Source organism: Halyomorpha halys, unplaced genomic scaffold (genome assembly GCF_000696795.3).
Source record: "Halyomorpha halys isolate HHAL.00 unplaced genomic scaffold, Hhal_1.1 Scaffold469.1, whole genome shotgun sequence".
Taxonomy (NCBI): domain Eukaryota; kingdom Metazoa; phylum Arthropoda; class Insecta; order Hemiptera; family Pentatomidae; genus Halyomorpha; species Halyomorpha halys.
The window spans coordinates 1,065,192-1,071,251 of NW_027114062.1; positions in this window are offsets into that span (position 1 = coordinate 1,065,192).

Consider the following 6,060-nt stretch of genomic DNA (forward strand, 5'->3'; position numbering starts at 1 on the left):
GTGAATAAAAACAGTGATCTAATAATATACAATGATATCAACTCTCAGTCACTTTCGAACTTACAGTTTTATTTTTCCAACTATATAATGATTTAATTAAGTTCCCTCAAATAATTACTCTACTTTCAAGAACTAATTATTGGTTGTTAAGGTATTAAGAAGGGTGGATGGCTTAATATGGTGTATTAGGATTCATCAAGTCTCAATCCCTTCAATTTACTCTGTTGTGAACATCAGTCCCTTCTGTGAGTAGTTGTTTCCAAGAATGAATGACCCAGTAAATGCTAAACCAAGGCAACAATTAAGGAAATACCAGACCTTATTCTGCACACGTGTCCTCCCCTCCCTTCCACCCCACTCATCCACCCGCCCCAAGTCACTCTTGAGGTTAAAGCACAGGAACATCATGTCTTTATAATTTGCAGGAAATAATTAACCTCAGTCTACGAGGAAGACTTTTTAAATTTACTAACATACTGCCAATACATACAAGATTTTTTAAATAATGTAAAGTCAATAAATTTTCTTCGTTGACTAAATAAAACTAATGGTAATTAGCATTCATAACAGAATATGAAGTAGCAAGTACGAGTTAGCAAATTCATTCGAATTCTTAAAAAAATAAATATCTTTCAGTAGGAATAAGATTTCCAAAACCAGCATTATGTTTTTTAAAATTTGTAATTTGTTTGTAGTACTAGGAACAGAAGTTCTTCTAAAAAAAAGTTAAATAACAAGTGATTTTGGAATAAGTTCATTAAAAAAAAAATTAAAATCTGTACCACTACAACCCATGAAGGGTTAGGGGTTCAGTAAGGAAGTACTGTTACTAGACCAGCGGTTGTGTAACTCAATGATTTGGTCAGAATAACGCTCGACCGCCAGATTTTTATACCCAAATTAAGAGGCTGAGTAGAAAACAATTTTCTGCCAAGCCGGATTCGAACTCGGGTTCCTGAAGTTAGTAGTCACGCACCATACCTCGGAGCTATTCGCGCTCCCATAAAATCATTTACCTCACCATAATCTTGTACTAAAAATGGTAATTTAAAAATTATTAAAAAATTGAAAACAAACAATACTGGTTTTGAAATTTTTGGCTTCATATGTAAAATTAAATTTATACTGAAGAAATTATAATCAATTTAATTAATTATAATTATAATTAATTAAAAATAAACAGACAAATCTCAACTTTTCATTTTGAAATATAAAGTAATTAATCTTTTTTCGAAAGTATCAGAATTCTGAGTATACTCAGAATGTAATTCCTTATGTAAGTATAATATGAGGTTTTTAAATTCAACATTCATAACAATCTTCCGAAAATCTTCATCCTTTCAGATTTCTACCTTTAAAAAAAAGTGTCTGTCATGCTGAAGACCTCCTTGATAGTCTCAAAGTTATCTTTCCACTGGTTGAGGAATTTTATATTATAAAGTAATACAAAAAACTGGAATGTGGAGTAACGAGAGTCCGGTGTGCTTCTTGCATTCCAAGATGTCTCATTTTCTTTCAAAACTGGCAGTATTGGTTAAATTCAACTTATTTTATGTGTTGTTCAAATAAATTACCATTTCAATCCTAGATTACTCAAAATCTTAGGTTGTTAATGTTACAACGCTAACATAAACATATGAATTCTTCATTGTTTTAAAACATCATTTTCGAAACTTTGTTAAATAGCACCTTCATCCACTCATGTCTTAGTTTCAAGTTACAAGATAGAATTTCAGAATGTAAATTACAGTAGTGCTTACCTCAATGTAGTAAGAATATTTAAACGAGATGTACAGGACACAAATTTCTATTTTGATTCTTTCAAATACCGCCTTTGATTACTCTTTAAACGACAGAAAGGCCAAAAAAAATCGTAAACATTCCAGTTTTCTTCACAAAGATGAGTATTAATCAATTCTCGAAACAATCATTCTTACTTTTTTAGAAAAAATTACTTTGTTTTTTTTTTGCTCTATCCATCCCGTATGTAGATGTATTTCGATTTTTCCATCTCTATAATCAGCAGATGTAGCCGCACCCAAATCTCGCACCTAAAAAATTTATTTTTATTTTTATCCACTCAGATTTTTAAAAAAATTCATAACAAATACAAAATTTAAATATAAACTATGGTATAATCTCGAAACCAAATTATTTTTTCACGCTTAGGTATATTATCAGGCATTAAAAAAGGAGCAAGTTTAGGAACTTTCGGGTTTGGTTGTGTACCGAGTTTACTGATGCATGGTTCAGGCCAAATCGGAAAAATATGGAACTTTAAGATCATCGTGAATGATTTTACCAGTGAAGTGAAGAGGGTTGAGGATTATACGTGTAATTTAGGTAAGATATTGTCATTGGTTTATGACGAAGGTGATTTGATGGGATTAGTATGGGTTCATTTTAATCCTCTAGTTTTGACACCATTTGTCAAGGGTTGTGATATATGATTAGACAGTATATGATACATTAATGAATCATTAAACCCAAATAACACACTTTTAAGCATACACGATGGGAGGCAGTAAGAGGACGGGTCGTCATAAAGTCACCTATATAAGCAGTTGAGGTTTGAAAGCAAGGATAGGAACTAATAGTACAAGAGCTGGGAAGAAAAAAGGCAGTTATCTCATCTCAATTTAATGAAAACTATGTGTAATTACTAGTCAAAATTGATGGGGGAATAAAAAATGGTGGCTGCTTCAAAACCTTAAAAAAACATTAATGTTTCATTCGGAGCTCTATATCTGAAAAACTAGTAATAGTAAATTTTCTGAAATATTAGCCCTAAAAGAGCTATTTACGTCCAATAGTTCTCGAGTTATAGCTTTTTAAAAAGCAAAATTTCTTAAAAATCTACTGAAAGATTAGTTTTTACAAGATTTATTTTGAGAAATCTATATCTCAGAAACTATGAGACGTACAGATGTCTATTAGGACTAAAATTAAAGCTAGTTGAATTAACTATAAAGACGTTTATGACCTTTACCTTTGTAGTTTTCAGTAGTATTTTTCATGATATTTTCTAAAATAAATTGATGAACCCTAACTGTTGATCTGGGGTTAAGTAATTAGTATTTATGGTAGGGTAAATACGGTTAACAATGATTTTTTCCAGGATGGGTAAAAAGAGAGAAAGGTCATTCTAGTTTCATTTGGATCGGAGTATAATTTTGACGGTAGATAATTTCCAAGGGTTAGAATAATTCCAAAGGATGGAATGTTTTAAGAGGGAGGTTCATTTGGAGTGGAATATTTAATTCTGCTTCAATACATTCATGATGAAATAGATTAAGTATATTTGGATGTAGATTAAATATTTAACAATCTTTGAACTGCTTTTTAGGGGTTGATGGTATCGTTAAGTGAATTGAATTTCCTAATTTCTGATAGTTTATTAATCAATTTTGTGTAATAAGTTTTATCTGTTAGATATCTAGTCCTATGTCAATTCTGTCTTGCTTTGCGGTTCCCTCTAACATGACGTTTAATAAACTGTGATAAATTTTCTGTTGATTATGGTTAACTTTACTGGTTGAGGTGTTGTACAGATACTTATTGACGTAAGTTTATTTAGGCTACGTCAATGTCTTGTTTTGTCATGAGGGCAATTTTTAAGAAAAGTTTATTTTCCAAATCATAGCAAAATATGTAAGTTCATCCTATAATCAATGAAGAAGGAAAGGGATTAACTATGAAATTTGAATAAGAGAAAGCATAACTGGACTATGAAACATGAAAGATCATAGCCATAGATTTGATAATGGCTTGAATGAGGAAATCTAGTTGTTGGTAAATACATCTAGGATATCAGCACGTTTTTTGAGGGATGTAGGCCACACTAAGTATGGTTCATGGGGGAGAAGAATTATTGGATAAAGAAGTAGGATGTTTGCCATCCCTATTATTAGTGTTAGGCATTATATTCTCTTTCATAAAGAAAAATAGATTAATAAAACTGAGTTTAAAGAGTGAAATATATAGATACTATAGAAGATAACATATAGATTAAAAGTGAACTACTATAAGTTTACAGATTATGCAAGCTTAAATTATTAGAGAGAGGAGAGAGGGTTAACCTTAAAAAATTGAGTTAGTTCATAATATGGGGGGGGGAGGGGTACTTGCAGTAAAAGTTCACAAAGGACCTCCCATCAGCAAAACCTAAATTAATGTTGTCCTCCTTCATTAAGTAATAATCTTAGTTTATTTGTAACTTTTTGATATAACAAATTATTTCCTTATGCAACACAATAACATCTTATTAAAAATAGGATCATTTTGCACTTCAGAAATAGCTTTTTACAGACATTAACACAATTCATTTATGGTCTGAAACTGTTGATCAATTACCAATCATTAACACCTATAAGCAAAATTTTGAAATAGAAAGTAAAATGTCTAATTTTTTTATTGTGATAATATTATAAGGAAAGCAGAGGAACAACTGAATCAGTATATTTGATTGTTCAATTTAATTCATATAAAGTTTTACAGAGATGACAGTAAAGTGATAGTGTTTGGTATAAATGTACAAAACTGTCAGTCACAAAAAGCAAATCTGCTTCTAATTCTGTCGGGTGGTTGAGCCACTTCAAGTTCAGCACTAAAATTGATTTATTTGAGCCATGAGTTCTAACTCCGACATTTCAACAATATATAAACTGGAATACAGTAAAGATGTGCAATATAGAAACATTTCCAAATACTTAAATCATGATAAAAACGAATACGGTAAACAATATTGAATAATATTGAAATTATTATATTAAATTGAACTTATTTTTATTTTATCATCCCTCCACTGATAAGTAAAACAATTTACCTTGGTAAGTAGTAGCATTGAACCAATAAAACTAATAATAGTTATTCATTGCTGAGAGTAAAGAACTAGATTTAATTAGTTGGACTGTTGAATAGTGGAGTAATTTTAATAAATACTACCAAGTTTATATATTAAATTAATTTGTTCACAAAGTTCAATCCTAGAAAGGAATTCTTTTTATGATCTTTCTCAAACAATTCCATAACCAAAATTCACTAGATAATTAATATAAATGATTTGCTTTAAATAAAATTTAATCGGCTCTATGTTTGTTGCATCAATTTCAATTTTGTCTACCTAATAGCCTGAGTTATTCCTTGTCTATCAGTGATGCCTGTAGTAATGTTAATTTTTCGAACAATTTGTCAATGGAAGAAATAAAAATATAGATAGGGACAAATGAGTTGCAAAACATTAGAAAAGTAGGATAATGTTGTCAGTAAATTTTCAAGTGAATTTCGATTTAAATAGCCAAAAAAAGAAATTGTTATTCACGACCAAGTACAAAATTACAAAAAATCTTGGAGAAAAATAAAATCTTTTTATAAACAATAAGAATTAAAATATTTTGATAAATATTAGTCCTTGTCAAAGGGAAAAGTGGGAAGGGTTGGGATTAAATTCTTGATCGATTAGTTTCATAATAACTATTATTTTCCCTAACAGATTTATTTAGTGAAAGTATGAGTAAAAATCAGTTGATAACTTTTGGAAGAAAGTTATGTCACTGTTCCTGTAAATGCTTTACATTTATACAGTTTTTGCCAGGAAATCTCTTATAACTTAGACATTTTGCACTACAAAATTCTTGTAGGCTTGATTTAACAGATGTATGGCAAACAGTCTTTCTTTAAAATGAGCCTGATAAAATATAGATATTGTTTTTTTTCACAAATTCTCACTTGAAGAATTTATAAATCATTATCTATTAGCAGCATTAAAAAAAATATTCTTACATTATTGAAGAAGAAAAATTAAATATTTATAATACATACATAGATACACACATTATATATACATATATAAGTTAAGGCCTGAATGCTATTGTCAGCTGACAGGTCAAATCAGCTGATCAAATGTAAATATAAGGAGGTGCTCCTCCAATAAAGTTCAGTATCAAAGTTGTCATCAAGTGTTGTGTGTCAAAATCGTTTTCCCTTCTTTTAGTATTATTCTGATCCAGAACAGACTTAAGTTATATATACACACACAACATTTTTGGTAGGAGAATTAAA